At 37.1% G+C, this 21,972-nt stretch overlaps 1 protein-coding gene, 1 non-coding gene and 1 pseudogene across 5 annotated transcripts in view; 2 read left to right on the forward strand and 1 right to left on the reverse strand.

The window, feature by feature from the left end:
- CDC42BPA (CDC42 binding protein kinase alpha) overlaps window positions 1–21,972 on the reverse strand; it is a 326,370-nt gene that overhangs the window by 233,080 nt on the left and 71,318 nt on the right. The window lies entirely within an intron of this gene.
- Window positions 5–21,047, forward strand: LOC133088371 (cathepsin B-like; annotated as a pseudogene).
- On the forward strand, window positions 2,964–3,035 carry TRNAK-UUU (transfer RNA lysine (anticodon UUU)). Its single transcript has one exon. It is a non-coding gene; the product is annotated as a tRNA-Lys (tRNA).

A 21,972-nucleotide genomic window follows, 5' to 3' on the forward strand; every position in this document is an offset into this window, starting at 1 on the left:
TAGGATGAATAAAATGGGATTAGATAGAGACAAGAATGGAGAAACCATAGTCCAAATTACGTTACAGAAGAAAATTAAGGCACAGGTAAGAGCAATGACATAGGGAGTTAAAGCTCAAAATTAATAAACTCAAAGACTAAAGAGAGCACATAAAGAAACTGTCAGTGTATATTCCAAATGTTTGCATTTGTGCCAGAAGATATAATTGTATACTTTAAAAGGAATAAAATAATAAATGAAAAGGAAACTATCAGAAACCACAAGGTACTTTGGTAAGGCAGCTGGTAACCAAAGTAATATTAAAGAACTAGTATATATAAAATAATAGCTTTCATATTTTCCAAGAAAAAAAATCAGAATATAATGGTAGTAAACTATCCCAACAACAGCAACAGAAGAAAAAATACCTAGTAAATGAGCCAAAAGTTTAGGAAAACTGCCCATCTTTCTTCTCAAAAATTATAAATCACATTGTAATCCCAAAGAAGACTGGGTATCAATTCTCCTTTAATTAATCTGTAAATTTAACATTATCCCAATGAAAATAACACTTTTTTTAAGTAGACAAGTTGCATCTAAAATTCATATAGAAAAATAAACACTTCTATTTTTGGTGGTATATAAGATTAGATACTTTGAATGAGCTTTCTAAAGATAGTAAATATGAAAAACTATTAAAATCACATTTTAAACATATTTCAGAACTAGGATGAAAGAAACTGGTATAGCATCAAAACTAAGTGCATCTAAGAATACTAAAAAACAAGCAAGCATAGCTGGCTTTCACCATGAAGGTGTCTGCCAAACTCTGGAGATTGAATTTTCATGTTGGTAATTTGAATTACAACATGAATTTCATGTTGGTAACTGTAAAGCAGGTAGGAACAGGAAATAAAGACCAGACAGCACACAACATAGATAATCTAACAGGAAGCCATACATGTAAAAAATATCTCCTAAGACTAATAAATGGATTTAAAATGGTCACAGGATACAAGGTCCATATACAAAAAAATCTACTGCATCTTGACATACTAATAAATGGTAAATGTTCCATGTGTTCGTCAGCTGTTGAGCATAGTGTACTATATCAATTAAGTTGTCTGTTAATTGTTGTTCACATCTTTTATTCCTTACTGATTTTTGTCTACTTCTATCAGCTATGAAAACTGTTAAAACTTCCTACTATGAAATTGATATGTCTATCCTTTTAGTTCTGTCCATTTTTGCTCTATATACATAAAAACTGTCAATTAGACAATACAAAGTTATAATGGATGTAGTATAATAAAAATAAATATTTTGCCTTTGTCCCTAGATCCTGGCACACAGTTCCTAAAACCCTTTGAATTTGTGGAGTTATAATATTCTTTTGTATGTTAAGGAGATGAGTAGTGGCCCTAGATAGTTCAGTGTGGGGGGATGGTTGCCAGAAAGACTACTCCATTATTAGAATCTTGTGACTTTCAGCCCCACCCCCAACATGCAGAGAAGGGGAGAGAGGCTAGAGACTGAGTTGTTAATGGCCAACAATTTCATCAATAATGCCTATGTAATGAAATCTCCATAAAAACCCCTAATTGAAGGGCTTCTGGGAGCTTCCAGGTTGCTGAACACATCAAGGTGCTGGAACAGTGACACACTCAGAAAGGGCATGGAAGCTCCATACCTCTCCTTCCATACCTTACCCTATACATCTCTTCCATTTGGCTGTTCCTGAGTCGTATCTGTTACAATAAACCAGTAATATCAAGTAAACTTCTGGGAGAAGATAAAGATGGAGGCATAGGAAGACCCTGAACTCACCTCCTCCCATTAACACAACAAATGTGCAGCTACATAAGGAGACGTTTTCCTCTGAAAAGGACCTGAGAACTAGATGAACAACACCTTGGCAACAAAAGATAAAAGAGACACATGGAGAGGGGCAGGAGAGGCAGAGACATGGTTTTACTTGGGACACCAGCCCAGGAGCAGTTACCCACAGTTAGCAGGGATTCCAAAAATACAGAACTCTTCCTCAAGGAGTGAAGGTATTGAGCACTACATGAGGTACCCCAACCCTTGGGTCTGGCACAGGAAAGGTGCCCCCCCCCAAAACATCTGATTTAGCAAATAAATGGGAATTAAATCCAGGAGAACCACAGAACCAAAGGGAAGGGAGAACCCACTATTAAAGGGGTCACATACAGACCCACTCACCCTGAGATCCAGTGCAAAAGGAATGGTTTGGAAAGCACCTACACCATAAGCAAGGGAGACCCACTTACTAATCTTAAAGTAACTGCCAGAGAGACATGAGCCAGTTGGAACATTCTCTGGGGACAGAAGCACTGGCAAGCTTTGCAATAACATTCTAACTTGCTTATGACGGAGCTGATGAATGCCATTTTTGGTGTCCTCCCTCTAGCCTGTTAGCACCAGGAGGGATGCTCTACCTATGTCATGCCACAACCTGGTCAGGTGAGCACCCTGAACCCCCACTTACCACACACACCAGCCACACTACAGCGGGGCTGGATGAGCACCCTGCACCCAGCCCACCCTATGCAGCAGCTGAGCCAGGCAAGTGCAACACACCCTGCCCTCCCTGCAGAGCAGCCACAGCTCTGCCACAGCCATCAAGTGCATGCACCCCACACGAGTGCCATCCCTTGAGTGCCTAGCACTGATAGCCAGGTGAAATGGCACTTCTGGGCCTCATGGGTCATCTCCTACACAAGACCACTCTTTTGAAATTGGAAGAGTAGCTGTTTCGCCCAATACATGAAGACAAACATAGGCAAATGAGGCATAAAAATATGCTCCAAACTAAAGAACAAGACAAATCTCCAGAGAAAGGCCTTAATGAAACAGAGATAAGCAATTTACACAACAGTTAGAAGTAATGCTGTAAAGATGGCTCACTGAACCCGGGAGAAGAAAGAACACAGTGAGGACATCAACAAAGAGATAGAGGGAATTCCCTGGCAGTCCAGTGGTTAGGACTTGGTACTTTTACTGCCAGGGCCCGGGTTCAATCCCTGCTCAGGGAACTAAAATCCCACAAACCGTGCAGCCAAAAAAAACCAAAACCAAAACAAAAACTAAAAACAAAGAGATAGAAAATATAAGAAAGTACCAAACAGAAGTTATAACTAAACTGAAAAAATACTTGAGGGGCTCAAAATCAGACTGGATGAAGTAGAAGAATGAATCAGTGAGCTGAGACAAAGCAATGGAAATGACCCAGACAGAGCAGCAAAATGAAAAAAGAATTTAAAAATTGAAGATACCTTAAGGGACCTCTGGAACAACATCAAGGTGAATAACATTTGCATTATAGGGGTCCCAGAAGGAGAAGAGAGAAAGAAAGGGCCAGAACAATTATTTTAAGAAATAATGGCTGGGGCTTCCGTGGTGGTGTAGTGGTTAAGAATCCGCCTGCTAATGCAGGGGACATGGGTTCGATCCCTGGTCCAGGAAGATCCCACATGCCGCGGAGCAACTAAGCCCGTGCACCACAACTACTGAGCCTGTGCTCTAGAGCCCGCAAGCCACAACTACTGAGCCTGTGTGCCACAACTACTGAAGCCCACGCGCCTAGAGCCCGTGCTCCACAACAAGAGAAGCCACCTCAATGAGAAGCCCGAGCACCACAACAAAGAGTAGCCCCCACTCGATGCAACTAGAGAAAGCCTGCACACAGCAACGAAGACCCAACACAGCCAAAAAATAAATAAATACAATAAATAAATTTTTAAAAAAAAGAAAAGAAATAATGGCTGAAAACTCTATCTGGGGAAGGAAGCAGACATACAAGTTGAGGAAGCCCAGAGAGTTCCAAATAAGATGAAACCAAAGAGAACCACAGTGACACACATTATAATTAAAATGATAAAAGTTAAGGGTAAAGAGAGAATCTTAAAAGCATAAAGAAAAAAACAACCTATTACATACAAGGGAAACCCCATGAAGCTATAAGCAGATTTTTCAGCAGAAATTTTACAGGCCACAGGGAGTAGCATGACTTATTCAAGTGTTAAAAGAAAAAAAAAAAAATTCCAATCAAGAATTCTCTAGCCATCAAGGTTATCATTCAGAACTCAGCAAGAGTGGAGTTCATTACCACTACATCAGCCATACAAGAAATGCTAAAGTGACTTCTTTAAGCTGAAAAAAAAAGACACTAATTAATAATAAAAAACATACAAAAGGGAAAAGGTAAATATATAGTAAAGGTAGTGGATAAATCACTTACAAAGCAAGTATGAAGGTTAAAAGACAAAATAGTAAAATTAAAAATACAATGATTAGTTAAGGAAAGCATAATATTAAAACATGGAAAAGGTGTTATCAAAAATATAAAAGATGACAGAGGAGTAATCATTTAAAACTTTCAAAAAAGTTACTATCAACTTAAAAAAGATTACTGTATACTTAAGATGCTGTATGTGAACCTCATAGTAACCACACACACACACACACACAAACTTATAGTAAACATACAAAAGAAAATGAGAAAGGAATCTAAATATAACCCCAGAAAAAGCCAGCAAACAAGAGAGAAAGAGAAGAAGAAAGAACAGAGAGGAGCTACAAAAACAGCCAGAAAACCACTAACAAAATGGCAATAAGTAAATACCAATCAATAATTAATTTAAATGCAAATGGACTAAATTCACAAATCAAAAATCATACACAGTGGCTGAATGGATAAAAAGAAGACCCATCTACATGCTGCTTACAAGAGACTCAATTCAAAAGTAAGAATACACACAGACTGTATGTGAAGGGATAGAAAAATATATTCCATGCAAATGGAAATGGAAAGAGGTGGTGTAGCTATATTCATATCAGACAAAATAGACTTTAAAACAAAGACTTATAAAAGACAAGGGCACTACATAATGATAAAGGGTTCAATCCACCAAGAAGACATAACATTTATAGATATACATGCACCCAACATAGGAGCATGAAAAATATATAAAGCAAATATTAACGGACCTAAGGGGGAAAAAGTGAAAGCAATACAATAATAGTAGGGGACTTTAACACCCCACTTACAGCAATGGACATATCATCTAGACAGAAAATTCAGTGAGGAAACACTGGTCTTAAATGACACATTATACCAGATAGAGTTAACAGATATATAGAGAATACAGCATCCAAAAGCAGCAGAATACACATTCTCCTCAAGTGTACATGTAACATTCTCTCCCACATGCATAGATCACATGTTAAGCCACAAAACAAGTCTCAATAAATTCAAAAAAAAACTGAAATCATATCAAGTGTCTTTTCTGACCACAATGGTATGAAACTAGACATCAATTACAAGAAGAAAATTGAAAAAAAAAAACCCACAAAAACATGGAGATTAAACAAAATGCTACTGAACAGCCAATGGGTCATTGAAGAAATCAAAGGAGAAATCAAAAAATACCTAGGGACAAATGAAAACACAAATAAAATGTACCAAAATCTATGGGATGAAGCAAAAGCAGTCATAAGAGGGAAGTTCATAGCAATACAGGCCTGTCTCAAAGAGATAAAAAAAAATCTCAAATAAACAATCTAATTTTACACCTAAAGGAACTAGCGGGAAAAAAAAAACAGAACAAACAAAGCCCAAAGTTAGTAGAAGGAAGGAAATACTAAATATAAGAAAATGAATAAATAAAACTGAGATTAAAAAAACAATAGAAGAGCTCAATGAAACCAAGAGCTGGTTCTTTGAGAAGACAAAAAAAAAAAAAAAAAAAAAAATCAATAAGCCTCTAGCTAGACTAAACAAGGAAAAAAGAGGGCTCAAAAACATAAAATCAGAAATGAAAGAGGTAAGTTAAAACTGATACCACAGAAATACAAAGGATCATAAGAGAACATTAGCAACACATATACACCAACAAACTGGAAAACCTAGAAAAAAGAGATAAATTTCCAGAAATATACAATCTACCAAGACTGAAAATTTTAAAAAAAGAAAATCTGACTAGACCGATTACTAGTAACAAAATTGAATCAATAATCAAAAAACTCCCAATAAACAAAAATCCAGAACTAAACCAATTGACTGGTGAATTATTCCAAATGTTCAAAGAACAGTTAATGCCTATTTTTCTAAAACTCTTCCAAAAAACTGAAGAGGAGGGAATGCTTCCAAACACTTTTAATGAAGCCAGCATTACCCTGATACAGAACCAGACAAGGACAGGAAGGAAGAAAGGAAGGGATGGAAGGAGGGAGGGAGGTTGGGAGGGAGTGAGGAAGGGAGGGAGAGAGAGAGAAAGAAAGAAAGGGAGGGAGGGAGGGAGGAAGGAAAGAAAAAATTATAGGCCAATATCCATGATTAACACAGATGTAAAATTCTCAATAAAATATTAGCAAACTGAATTCAACAATACATTAAAAGGATCATACACCATGAACAAGTGGGATTTATCCCAGGGATGCAAGGATGGTTCAACATCTGCAAATCAAACAATGTGACACACCACATTAACAAAATAAAGGACAAAAATCATATAATCATCTCAATAAATGCAGAAAAAGCATTTGATATTATTCAACATTTGTTTATGATAAAAACTCTCAACAAGTATGCACAGAGGGAATGTACCTCAACATAATAAAGGCAACATATGACAAACCCACATCATACAATTCAACGGTGAAAAGCTGAAAGCTTTTCCTCTAACAGGAACAAGACAAGGATGCCCACTCTCACCATTTCTATTCAACACAGCATTGGAAATCCTAGCCACAGCAATCAGACAAGAAAAAGAAATAAAAGGACTCAAAGTTGGAAAGAAGTGAAACTGGCACTATTTGCAGAAGTGCAAATATATATATAGAAAACCCTATATATAGAAAACCCTACAGACTCCATCAAAAAACTAACAAATGAATTAAGCTAAGTTGCAGGATACAAAATCAATACACAGAAATCCATGGCATTTCTATACACTAAAAGAGAACTATACGAAAGAGAAATTAAGAAAACAATCCCGATTACCGAAAGTGGGAATCCGACTGCTCGCTGCTCGGAAGCCAATAAAGAGGCAAGCCGTGTGGATGAAAGGCTCTTGGTGCTCCAGCCAGGCATCAGGGCTGTGCCTCTGAGGTGGGAGGGCCAACTTCAGGACACTGGTCCACAAGAGACCTCCCAGCTCCACGTAATACCAAACGGCGAAAATCTCTCAGAGATCTCCATCTCAACATCAAGACCCAGCTTCACTCAACGACCAGCAAGCTACAGTGCTGGACACCCTATGCCAAACAACTAGCAAGACAGGAACACAGCCCCATCCATTAGCAGAGAGGCTGCCTAAAATCATAATAAGGCCACAGACACCCCAAAACACACCACCAGACATGGACGTGCCCACCAGAAAGACAAGATCCAACCTCATCCACCAGAACACAGGCACTAGTCCCCTCCACCAGGAAGCCTACACAACCCACTGAACCAACCTTAGCCACTGGGGACAGATACCAAAAACAACGGGAACTACGAACCTGCAGCCTGTGAAAAGGAGACCCCAAACACAGTAAGATAAGCAAAATGAGAAGACAAAAAAACTCACAGCAGGTGAAGGAGCAGGGTCAAAACACACCAGACCTAACAAATGAAGAGGAAATAGGCAGTCTACCTGAAAAAGAATTCAGAATAATGATAGTAAACATGATCCAAAATCTTGGAAATAGAATAGACAAAATGCAAGAAACATTTAACAAGGACGTAGAAGAACTAAAGAGGAACCAAGCAACGATGAAAAGCACAATAAATGAAATTAAAAATACTCGAAACGGGATTAATAGCAGAATAACTGAGGCAGAAGAACGGATAAGTGACCTGGAAGATAAAATAGTGGAAATAACTACTGCAGAGCAGAATAAAGAAAAAAGAATGAAAAGAACTGAGGACAGTCTCAGAGACCTCTGGGACAACATTAAACGCACCAACATTCGAATTATAGGGGTCCCAGAAGAAGAAGAGAAAAAGAAAGGGACTGAGAAAATATTTGAAGAGATTATAGTTGAAAACTTCCCTAATATGGGAAAGGAAATAGTTAATCAAGTCCTGGAAGCACAGAGAGTCCCATACAGGATAAATCCAAGGAGAAACATGCCAAGACACATATTAATCAAACTATCAAAAATTAAATATAAAGAAAACACATTAAAAGCAGCAAGAGAAAAACAACAAATAACCCACAAGGGAATCCCCATAAGGTTAACAGCTGATCTTTCAGCAGAAACTCTGCAAGCCAGAAGGGAGTGGCAGGATATACTTAAAGTGATGAAGGAGAAAAACCTACAACCAAGGTTACTCTACCCAGCAAGGACCTCATTCAGATTTGATGGAGAAATTAAAATCTTTACAGACAAGCAAAAGCTGAGAGAGTTCAGCACCACCAAACCAGCTTTACAACAAATGCTAAAGGAACTTCTCTAGGCAAGAAACACAAGAGAAGGAAAACACCTACAATAACAAACCCAAAATATTTAAGAAAATGGGAATAGGAACATACATATTGATAATTACCTTAAATGTAAATGGATTAAATGCTCCCACCAAAAGACACAGACTGGCTGAATGGATACAAAAACAAGACCCATATATATGCTGTTTACAAGAGACCCACTTCAGACCTAGAGACACATACAGACTGAAAGTGAGGGGATGGAAAAAGATATTCCATGCAAATGGAAATCAAAAGAAAGCTGGAGTAGCAATTCTCATATCAGACAAAATAGACTTTAAAATAAAGACTATTACAAGAGACAAAGAAGGACACTACATAATGATCAAGGGATCGATCCAAGAGGAAGGTATAACAATTGTAAATATTTATGCACCCAACATAGGAGCACCTCAATACATAAGGCAAATACTAACAGCCATAAAAGGGGAAATCGACAGTAACACAATCATAGTAGGGGACTTTAACACCCCACTTACACCAATGGACAGATCATCCAGACAGAAAATTAATAAGGAAACACAAGCTTAAAATGATACATTAAACAAGATGGACTTAATTGATATTTATAGGACATTCCACCCAAAAACAACAGAATACACATTTTTCTCAAGTGCTCATGGAACATTCTCCAGGATAGATCATATCTTGGGTCACAAATCAAGCCTTGGTAAATTTAAGAAAATTGAAATCGTATCAAGTATCTCTTCCGACCACAATGCTATGAGACTAGATATCAATTACAGGAAAAGATCTGTAAAAAATACAAACACATGGAGGCTATGCAATACACTACTTAATAACGAAGTGATCACTGAGGAAATCAAAGGGGAAATCAAAAAATACCTAGAAACAAATGACAATGGAGACACGACGACCCAAAACCTATGGGATGCAGCAAAAGCAGTTCTAAGAGGGAAGTTTATAGCAATACAAGCCTACATCAAGAAACAGGAAACATCTCGAATAAACAACCTAACCTTGCACCTAAAGCAATTAGAGAAAGAAGAGCAAAAAAACCCCAAAGCTAGCAGAAGGAAAGAAATCATAAAGATCAGATCAGAAATAAATGAAAAAGAAATGAAGGAAACAATAGCAAAAATCAATGAAACTAAAAGCTGGTTCTTCGAGAAGATAAACAAAATTGATAAACCATTAGCCAGACTCATCAAGAGAAAAAGGGAGAAGACTCAAATCAATAGAATTAGAAATGAAAAAGGAGAAGTAACCACTGACACTGCAGAAATACAAACGATCATGAGAGATTACTACAAGCAACTCTATGCCAATAAAATGGACAACCTGGAAGAAATGGACAGATTCTTAATAATGCACAACCTGCTGAGACTGAACCAGGAAGAAATAGAAAATTTGAACAGACCAATCACAAGCACTGAAATTGAAACTGTGATTAAAAATCTTCCAACAGGGCTTCCCTGGTGGCGCAGTGGTTGAGAATCTGCCTGCCAATGCAGGGGACACGGGTTCGAGCACTGGTCTGGGAAGATCCCACATGCCATGGAGCAACTGGGCCCGTGAGCCACAATTGCTGAGCCTGCGCGTCTGGAGCCTGTGCTCCGCAACAAGAGAGGCCACGATAGTGAGAGGCCCGCGCACCGCGATGAAGAGTGGCCCCCGCTTGCCATAACTAGAGAAAGCCCTTGCACAGAAACGAAGACCCAACACAGCCATAAATAAATTAAAAAAAAAACAAAAAACAAAAAACAAAGAAACAAGTCACTTGAGGATTTGCCTTTAAAAAACAAAAAAACAAAAAAACACAGATTTATTAAAAAAAAAAAAAAAAAATCTTCCAACAAACAAAAGCCCAGGACCAGATGGCTTCACAGGTGAATTCTATCAAACATTTAGAGAAGAGCTAACACCTATCCTTCTCAAACTCTTCCAAAATATAGCAGAGGGAGGAACACTCCCAAACTCATTCTACGAGGCCACCATCACCCTGATACCAAAACCAGACAAAGATGTCACAAGGAAAGAAAACTACAGGCCAATATCACTGATGAACATAGATGCAAAAATCCTCAACAAAATACTAGCAAACAGAATCCAACAGCACATTAAAAGGATTATACACCATGATCAAGTGGGGTTTATTCCAGGAATGCAAGGATTCTTCAATATACGCAAATCAATCAACGTGATACATCATATTAACAAACTGAAGGAGAAAAACAATATGATCATCTCAATAGATGCAGAGAAAGCTTTCGACAAAATTCAACACCCATTTATGATAAAAGCCCTGCAGAAAGTAGGCATAGAGGGAACTTTCCTCAACATAATAAAGGCCATATATGACAAACCCACAGCCAACATTGTCCTCAATGGTGAAAAACTGAAACCATTTCCACTAAGATCAGGAACAAGACAAGGTTGCCCACTCTCACCACTATTATTCAACATAGTTTTGGAAGTTTTAGCCACAGCAATCAGAGAAGAAAAAGAAATAAAAGGAATCCAAATCGGAAAAGAAGAAGTAAAGCTGTCACTGTTTGCAGATGACATGATACTATACATAGAGAATCCTATAGATGCTACCAGAAAACTATTAGAGCTAATCAATAAATTTGGTAAAGTAGCAGGATACAAAATTAATGCACAGAAATCTCTTGCATTCCTATATACTAATGATGAAAAATCTGAAAGTGAAATTAAGAAAACACTCCCGTTTACCATTGCAACAAAAAGAATAAAATATCTAGGAATAAACCTACCTAAGGAGACAAAAGACCTGTATGCAGAAAATTATAATACACTGATGAAAGAAATTAAAGATGATACAAATAGATGGAGAGATATACCATGTTCTTGGATTGGAAGAATCAACATTGTGAAAATGACTCTACTACCCAAAGCAATCTACAGATTCAATGCAATCCCTATCAAACTACCACTGGCATTTTTCACAGAACTAGAACAAAAAATTTCACAATTTGTATGGAGACACAAAAGACACCGAATAGCCAAAGCAATCTTGAGAACGAAAAATAGAGCTGGAGGAATCAGGCTCCCTGACTTCAGACTATATTACAAAGCTACAGTAATCAAGACAGTTTGGTACTGGCACAAAAACAGAAATATAGATCAATCGAACAGGATAGAAAGCCCAGAGATAAACCCACGCACATATGGTCACCTTATCTTTGATAAAGGAGGCAAGCATATACAGTGGAGAAAAGACAGCCTCTTCAATAAGTGGTGCTGGGAAAATTGGACAGGTACATGTAAAAGTATGAAATTAGAACACTCCCTGACACCATACACAAAAATAAACTCAAAATGGATTAAAGACCTAAGTGTAAGGCCAGACACTATCAAACTCTTAGAGGAAAACATAGGCAGAACACTCTATGACATAAATCACAGCAAGATCCTTTTTGACCCAGCTCCTAGAGAAATGGAAATAAAAACACAAATAAACAAATGGGACCTAATGAAACTTAAAAGCTTTTGCACAGCAAAGGAAACCATAAACAAGACCAAAAGACAACCCTCAGAATGGGAGAAAATATTTGCAAATGAAGCAACTGACAAAGGATTAATCTCCAAGATTTACAAGCAGCTCATGCAGCTCAATAACAAAAAAACAAACAACCCAATCCAAAAATGGGCAGAAGACCTAAATAGACATTTCTCCAAAGAAGAGATACAGATTGCCAACAGACACATGAAAGAATGCTCAACATCATTAATCATTAGAGAAATGCAAATCAAAACTACAATGAGGTATCATCTCACACCGGTCAGAATGGCCATCATCAAAAAATCTACAAACAATAAATGCTGGAGAGGGTGTGGAGAAAAGGGAACCCTGTTGCACTGTTGGTGGGAATGTAAATTGATACAGCCACTATGGAGAACAGTATGGAGGTTCCTTAAAAAACTAAAAATAGAACTACCATACGACCCAGCAATCCCACTACTGGGCATATACCCTGAGAAAACCATAATTCAAAAAGAGTCATGTACCAAAATGTTCATTGCAGCTCTATTTACAATAGCCAGGACATGGAAGCAACCTAAGTGTCCATCATCGGATGAATGGATAAAGAAGATGTGGCACATATATACAATGGAATATTACTCAGCCATAAAAAGAAACGAAATTCAGTTATTTGTAGTGAGGTGGATGGACATCGAGTCTGTCATACAGAGTGAAGTAAGTCAGAAAGAGAAAAACAAATACAGTATGCTAACACATATATATGGAATCTAAAAAGCACACACAAAAATGGTCAAGAAGAACCTAGGGGCAAGATGGGAATAAAGACGCAGACCTACTAGAGAATGGACTTGAGGATATGGGGAGGGGGAAGGGTAAGCTGGGACAAAGTGAGAGAGTGGCATGGACATATATACACTACCAAATGTAAAATAGATAGCTAGTGGGAAGCAGCCACATAGCACAGGGAGATCAGCTCGGTGCTTTGTGACCACCTAGAGGGGTGGGATAGGGAGGGTGGGAGGGAGGGACATGCAAGAGGGAAGAGATATGGGGATATATGTATATGTACAACTGATTCACTTTGTTATAAAGCAGAAACTAACACACCATTGTAAAGTAATTATACTCCAATAAAGATGTTAAAAAAAAAAAAAAGCTGGAGGTATCATGCTTCCTGGTTTCAAACTATACTACAAAGCTATAGTTATCAAAACAGTATGGTGTTGACACAAAAACAGACACAGAGCTCAATGGAAAAGAACTGAGATTCCAGAAATAAACCCACACATATATGGGTAATTAATTCACAACAAAGGAGCAAAGAACATACAATGGAGAAAGGACAACCTCTTCAATAAATGGTGTTGGGAAAACTGGATAGCTGTGTGCAAAAGAATAAAATTAGACCACCATCTTACATCATACACAAAAACTAACTCAAAATAGATTAAAGAATTGAATGTAAGACTTGAAACCATAAAATTCCTAGAAGAAAACATAGGCAGTAACCTCACTGAAATCAGCCTTAGCAACGTTTTTGTGGATCTGACTTCAAGGCAAGGGAAACAATAGCAAAAATAACCAAATGGGAGTACATCAAACTAAAAAGTTTCTGCACAGCAAAGGGAACCATCACCAAATCGAAAAGGCAACCTACTGAGTGGGAGAGTATATTTGCAAATCTTTTGTGTCTGATAAGGAGGTAATATCTAAAATATATAAAGAACTCATATAACTCAATCACAACAACAAAAGCCCAAAGAACCCATTTTAAAAATGAGCAGAGAAGCTGAATAGACATTTTTCCAAAGAAGACATACAGATGGCCAACAGACACATGAAAAGATGTTCAACATCACTAATTATCAAGGAAATGCAAGTCAAAACTGCAATGAGATATTACTTCACACCTATCATAACGGCTATCATAAAAAAGACAAAAGGGCTTCCCTGGTGGCGCAGTGGTTGAGAATCTGCCTGCCAATGCAGGGGACACGGGTTCGAGCCCTGGTCTGGGAAGATCCCACATGCCGTGGAGCAACTGGGCCCGTGAGCCACAATTACTGAGCCTGCGCGTCTGGAGCCTGTGCTCCGCAACAGGAGAGGCCGCGATAGTGAAAGGCCCGCGCACCGCAATGAAGAGTGGCCCCCGCTTGCCACAACTAGAGAAAGCCCTCGCACAGAAACAAAGACCCAACACAGCCAAAAATAAAAATAAATTAATAAAAAATAAAAATAAAATAATAAAGGTTGCTTCCAGTTGTGCTCTTTAAAAAAAAAAAAAAAAAAAGACAAAAATAGAAAGTGTTGGAAAGAATGTGGAGAAAAGAGAACACTCGCACACTGTTGGTGGGATTGTAAATTTGGTGGTCTCATTTTATTCTTTTGCACATGGCTGTCCAGTTTTCCCAACACTGTGTCATACCACTGGTTGGTATGAGAAAAAGAAAAACCAACTGGTGCAGCCACTATGGAAAACAGTGTGAAGACTCTTCGAAAAGTTAAGGATAGAACTACCATGTGATCCAGCTATTCCACTTCTGGGTATTTAGCCAAAGAATATAAAACCGCTAAATCAAAAAGATCTATGCACCCCAATGCTCACTGCAACATTATTTACAATATCCAAGATATGGACAACTTAAGTGTACATCAATGGATGAATAGATAAAGATGGGGTATATATATACAATGGAATACTACTCAGCCATAAGAAAAGAATAAAATCTTGCTATGTGCAACAACACGGATGACTCTAGAGGGTACTATGCTAAGTGAAATAAGTCAGAAGGAAAAAGACAAATACTGTATGATTTCACTCATACGTGGAATCTAAAAAAACAAAACAAACAAAAGAAAAACAAACATCAATACAGAGCAAAGATCAGTGGTTACCAGAGGCAAAGGGGGTTGGTGGGGTAGGCAAAAGTGGTGAAGGGGTCAATTGTATGGTGACAGACGGTAATGAGACTTTTGGGGGGTAATTACTCTGTAGCGTATACAGATGTCAAGCTATAATGTTGTACACCTGAAACTTATATATTAATAAAAAATATATTAAGTATATTTCCTGAGTTCTATGAGTCCTCCTAGCAAATTACTGAACTTGAGGAAAGAGTTATAGGAGCCCTTAATTTATAGCTGGTTGGTCAGAAGTACGGGTGGCCTGGGACTTGCAAATGGCTTCTGAAGTAGGGGCAGTCTTGTCGGATCTTATGCTAACCCCAGGCAGATAATATCAGAATTCAACTGAACCGTCGGATGCCCAGATGGTGTCCAGAGTTGGAGAACTGGTTGGTATGAGAAAAAGAAAAACCACACATTTGTTTTCAGTGTTGTGAGTAAAACAGTTCAGTGGGTATATGTATATTTTCCTGACACATGAATCTGTTAACATACGGCATTTCTTTCTTTATATGTGGTTAGATGGAGAAATACTTCTTGACTTAAAGTCTACTTTGTCTGATTTTGGAGTAGCCACATCACTTTGTTTTCATTTGTAACTTTTAAAAATTTGTACCTTTTCTATATTCTTATATTAAAGATGTATCTCTTCTAAACAGATATTCCTGAGTTTTACTTCTTCATCTAAGTGAACAATCTTTTTCTTTTACTTCGATTATTTACTCCATTTATATTTTGTATAATTGCTTAAATGTTTAGGTGTATTAATGTTTCTTATTTATCCTATCTGCTCAATATTCTTTTTTATTTTCCATCACTTGATTTTTCTACCTCTATAGCTTATTAATTATACACTATACTACTTTTCTTTAAATGGTTGTCCTAAAGATTACATCTTATAATATCAATGTATTAAATTAGTATTCTTACCACCTCCAGACAATGATTAGATTTAGAACACATTAATTTCCCAATTTCCTACTCATTGTACTATTGTTGTTATGTAATCTAAGCCTACATACTTAACATATCCTACAAGACATTATTGTTATTGTTTTATATAGTCATCAAAAGACATTTATCCTTTCCAAAGCTCTGTGTTCCTTCCTACATTTCTGTGCTTCATCTGGGAGTATTTTCTTTCTTCCTGTTAAGATTTCCTTTAGGATTTTCTTTAGTTTAAGTCTTCTGATGACAGATTCTCAGTTTTTTCTTTGTCTAAAAACAGATTCTCAATTTTTCTTTGTCTTCATTTTACCTTCATTTAAAAGAATTTTATTGAGACATAACTCAAATACCATAAAAATTCACCCTTTAAAGTGTATAAATCACTGGTTTTCAGTATGTTCACAAAGTTGTACAGTCACCACCTCTAATGCCAGAATATATCTATCACCCCAAAAAGAACCCCCACACCCAGAAGTAAGCATGCCTCACTCCCCCCTCCCACCACCTCCTGACAACCACTAATCTACTTTGTCTTTTTAGATTTGCCTATTCTGGATATTTCATATAAATTGAGTCATACATGTCCTTTTACGTCTGATTAATTTCACTTAGCATGCTTTCAAGGTTCATCCATGTTGTAGCATATATCAGTACTTGATTCCCTGTGTGGCTGAATAATATCTCATTATAAGGACATACCACAATTGTTTATCCATTCATCACCTGATGGGCATTTGGACTGTTTCCTTCGCTAATATGACTAAGGCTACTACGAAAGTTCATGTACAAGGTTTTGCATTTACATGTGTTTTCAATTCTCTTGGGCATGTATCTAGGAATAGAATTGCTGAACTGAATGGTTGTTTGTCAAAGCAGTTGTACCATTTTACATTCCCACCAGCAATGCACAAGAGTTCCAATCTTTCTACATTCTTGCAAACACTTATTACTGTCTTTTAATTATATTCACCTTAGTGGGTGAGAAGTGGTATCTCATTGTCGTTTTGACTTGTATTTCCCTAATGACTAATGATGTTGAGCACCTTTTCATGTGCTTATTGGTTATTTATATATCTTCTTTGGAGAAATTTCTATTGAAATCAGTTGTCAATTTTTTAGTTAGGTTATTTGTGTTCTTATTGTTGAGTTATAAATATTCTTTATATATTTTGGGACAATAGACCCTTATCAGATATACAACTTGCAAATATTTTCTCCCATTCTGTGAAATGTCTCTTCAATTTCTTGACAGTGTTATTTGGAAGCACAGAAGTTTTTAATTTTGATGAAACCTAATTTGTCTCTTTTTTCTTTGGTGCTTGTAATTTGGTGATTGTGATATATTTAAGAAACTACTGCCCAAACCAAGGTCAAAAAAGTTTACATCTATGTTTCCTTCTAGGAGTATCACAGGTTTAGCTCTTACATTTAAGTCTATGATCTGTTTTGAGTTAATTTTTTATATGGTGTGAGGTACATCCAACTTCATTCTTTTGCCTTCATTTTTAAAAAATATTTGCTGGGTATAGAATCATAGATGACAAGTTTCCTTCTTTCAGCACTTTTAAGATGCCATTTTCTATTATCTTCAACTTCCATCATTTCTGTTAAAAGGTTAATTGTCTTCTCATTGTTTATTGGAAGTTACATGTCCCTTTCCTCTAACTACTATTAAAATTGTATCTTTATCTATGGTTTTCAGAAGTTTTACAATTACATGGCTGGATGTATTATGTGCCTAGATGTATTTATCCTGTCATGGAGTCAACAGAATTCTTGAATCTATGTATGGATTTATGTTTTTAGTTAGCTCTGAAAAATTCTCGGCCATCATTCTCTTCAAATGTTGTTTTTGTCCCATTTTCTCTCTTTTATCTCCTTGTGGAAATATAAATACATACATGTTAATTTTTTTTACTATGCCTAATATGAATCCTAACTTATTTTTAAACTTTCCTTCCATTTTTTTTCCTCTCCATGCTTCAGCCTAGGTATTTCCTACTGACCTATTTTCCAGTTCACCAATCTTCTCTTCATTTTGCTGTGAAAACTATCAAGTTTTAATTTAAATCACTGTATGTTTCATTTCTACTACACTGATTACCTTAATCCAATCTGGGATTGATTTGATTAGAACTGAGTTGAGTTTTGTGAGGGCTGGCCTGTTTCCATTTGTCCTTACACCAAATGGTGTAGCCTTTCAGGGGTTCCAATTAACTACCTGAGATATTTAACAGAGCCCTCCTCTTTATTGAGAACTGAACTCCAATTTTTGTTTCCCTTACCTGTGAGATTTCTGAAAGTTGTCTTTAACTTCTCTGCCCTCTAGACAACTGCCTCTAAGAGAAAGGTAAAGCTGAATGTTGGGGGTTCACCTCTCAAAAAACCTATTTCTGTGACTCTTAGCCCCTTGAGTCCTTAATGATTTCATAGCTCTTATGCCTTCAAATAGATGAGTTTATATTTTAATCAAGGTTTTCTAGTTGTTTTCAGAAGATTTGGTATGAAATAAACAAGTGTGTTAGAATCAGAAGTTCTATGCAAATTATTTAATATGTCAAATTTCTCAAAATATTCCACTGAATTTTGACTGGCATTCCACAAAACTTATAGATTAATTTAGGGAGAATTGACATCTTCAGAAATATTTTGTTCCATATTTGAACATGGTATATCTGTTTTTCAGGTCTTTTTATCATACATTTTAATAAGAGTTTTAGAATTTTCTCCATGTAGATCTTGTGCATTACTTGTCAGATTAAATTCTAGAAACTTGATTTTTCTTTTATTATTCTGAATGGTATCTTATATCATCTCTTCTAGCTAATTATTTTGAGTACAAAGGAATTCTGATTTTTAGAAAACAATCTTTTATTTAAGAAATACTAAATTATCTTATTAATACACACAGTTTGTCTATTTCCCCTACAGATTTTTATATAGGTGATCTATAAACACTTACAGATTTATCTCTTCTCTTCCAATCCCATTAATTCATTTCTATTTATTTTCTTAAGGCACTGGCCAGGAACTCCAGTAACATAAAAAACACTGTTAACCATCTTTGTCTTATTCCTGATCTTAAATGGAATGCATGTAAAGTTTTTCCATTAATGTCTGCTTTAGGTTTTTGGCACATATCCTTCATCAAATTAAAGACATTCTCTTTTATTATTTCTTAATAGATGTATATTAAATTTATGCTTTTTCTGAAAATGCACAAATCATGTACCCAACAATTTTTAAATATATTAACTTTTTTAAAGAACTAATTTTGGGTTTTGATAATATCTACTCTCTAACAGATTTCTGGCCTTATTATTTCCTTCCTTTTTGTTTACTCTATAGTTCTTTTTCCAACTTCTCAATTAATATTTGTCTCATTAGTTACTGTATTAGTTTGCTAGGGCTGCTGTACTGAAGTATCGCCGACTGGGTGGCTCAAACAACAGAAATTTATTTGTTCTCACAGTTCAGTAGACTAGAAGTCCAAGATCAAGGTATCAGCAGGGTTGGTTCCTTCTGAGAGTCGTGAAGGAAGGATCTGTTCCAGGCCTCTCTCTCTGGCTGGAGATGGACAACTTCTCCCCTATGTCTTTATGTCACCTTCCCTCTGTCCATGCCTATGTCCAAATTTCCCCTTCTTATAAAGACACCAATTATATTAGATTAGGGCCTACCCTACTGACCTCATTTTAACTTAACTCTGTAAAGACACTATTTCCAAATTACTGTCACAGTTTGAAGTACTGGAGGATAGGACTTCAGTATATCCATTTTTTTTGAAGGGGTGGGGAAGGAGACACAGTTCAGCCCATAGCAATTACCAAAGTTTCTTACTTCCTGGTAAATATATTATAAGTTATAAATCTCACTTTAATTATCTCACAAACTTTGAAGTGCAGCATTTCCATTAATATCCAATAATTTTATAATTTCTCTTATGATCTATGCTTGTAAGTATGCAAACATTTGGGTCATTTTTAGCTATCTGATATTTATTGTATTTTATTAAGGCCAGAGATTATGGTCTGCATAATGATGATTTTTTGGAAGCTACTGAAGCACCCTTTGTGGCCTAGAACATGTAAATTTTAAGAAGGATCTGTACGTGCTAGAAAAAAATGTGTAATTCTCTGCTAGATGGAGAATTCTATATATATCTATTAGGTTCAGCATGACAATCATGTCATTAAAATATTTTATATCTTGTCCAAGTAGCAACATGGTGGACTCGGGTTCCAGACACCAGATTGAGATTAGACGTGGCAACTGCAGGCTTAGGGTCTCCACAACTTCAGTAAATCCAGGATCCAGATGCCAAAGTGTGGTGGGCCCTAGCCATCCTTTTCTGCCTGATGGTGCTGCCTAGTATCCCAAGCAGACCCTATTTTGAACCCCTGCAGATGAACTGTTCAGCCTCCATAATGGGGATATGAACTGAATGGGCTTTTTAAGCATTTCCTGGATAGATCCAAGCTGCCTCAGAGAGTACAGTTTGCTAAGAAAATGGATACGCCAAAAACATTTTGCTACCGAGGAATAGTGGCTAAACTGTCTAAACATTAAAAAAGACATTACCAACAGTCCTGTGTTTCTTCCTGGGCATTTGGGGCCATAAAAACCATTTCTGATCAGATCTGTATTGACACCAATAGGAATGCCCCCACAGAGATGCCTGCTGAAAACCTGCTCATCTACTGCGAAGTATGGGGATGGCTGTATGGGGGCTTTCCCTCTAAAGCCTGGAATTTCTGGACCAAGAAAGGTCTCTGGTGGCCTCTATGACACCCATGTAGGCTGTAGGCCCTATTCCATCCCACAATGTGAGCACAATTTCAATGGCTCTCAGCTACCAGGTGATGGAGGTGAAGAGACACTCCCAAGTGCAGCAAGACCTGTGAGTCTGGCTATACTCCTTCCTACAAAGATAACAAGCACTACAGCTGCAGTTTCTACAATGTCTCTGAAGATCACAGCTGATGTTTACAAGAATGGCTCAGGAGAGGGAACCTTCCCTGTGTATGCCAACTTCCTGCATGTCACAAATGAAATGAAGGAAGGCCACACCATCTGCATCCTGGACTGGAGAGTAGAGAATGCCACCCCCTAATGGCTGGCTGTCAACTCTAGAAAACTGAGCAGAGTGACAATTTCTTCTTCAAATTCTCTAAGAAAAGGACTACGGTGGAATCAAATCAGAGATAGTGGACAGAATCTCATGTACTGATCAATACCAGAAAAAAAGTTAAGCCTACTGCGGCTTATCCAGCCAGCCCTGCACAAACTGTTTTTGTTTTTGCTTTTAATATGGCAGGTTGGGTTAAGTTGGATATGAGGGTGGAAATTCCTTTTATTTTTTCAGTTCAGATAGGACTGAAGAGCTTAGACGGTGGCTATGACAAGACTAGACTAGGCCAAACCTGTGTATACGATTTGAATTGATCCTTTCTGGGTTAAAAAGAGCTCTCTTACACAGAAAATAACTCCAAACCCTGGCTACATCTCAGCCTCATCAGTGGACTGATCCTTACTGCTGACAAGGCAGAGCGCCCTTTAAATTTCTTAATAAGAACTTTCACAGAGACTAGTTCTACATAGTGTCTGCTGCTCCAAAGGCTGCTACAACCAACCTCCAAACCTTCCCCAACCAACATTTCCAGGGAGCAAAACTGAGTGAGAACGTGAAGGGTTTAAAGGAAAAACTGAATTCCTAACAAGGATTTAAATTCCCACATATATTCACCACATCTTCCCAAGTAGTTATTTTTTAGGTTTGGAAAAAGTTAAGAGGAGAAATGGTAGACAGCCCTTTAAATGAAGAAAGCCACTTTTTCCTGTGGTCCCTAAATCTGTTGAATTTCCAGTGTTGCATACCCTCTCTGTTCTTTTCTGTAGCATGATTTTTTTTTTTTTTTTTACCAGAAGCTTTATTTGCAATGAACCTGGGCTGATCATAGTATGAACAATTCTAACACTGGCTAGAACTGCTGTGCTAGTTGCAGAGTATAAATCCCAATAGAAATAGCTTAAAACAAAACTAGGTGGTCCCCACTAGGTACAGATTTAACTGACCTCTAATTCCCTTGGTGAAACTAGTTTGGGAGAAACCAGTTTTTATCAATTTTTAAAATCACTGCTCTACCAAATGTTTTAACACAGAATGGAATAATTATG

This window comes from Eubalaena glacialis, chromosome 3 (genome assembly GCF_028564815.1).
Source record: "Eubalaena glacialis isolate mEubGla1 chromosome 3, mEubGla1.1.hap2.+ XY, whole genome shotgun sequence".
NCBI classification, from domain to species: Eukaryota; Metazoa; Chordata; class Mammalia; order Artiodactyla; family Balaenidae; genus Eubalaena; species Eubalaena glacialis.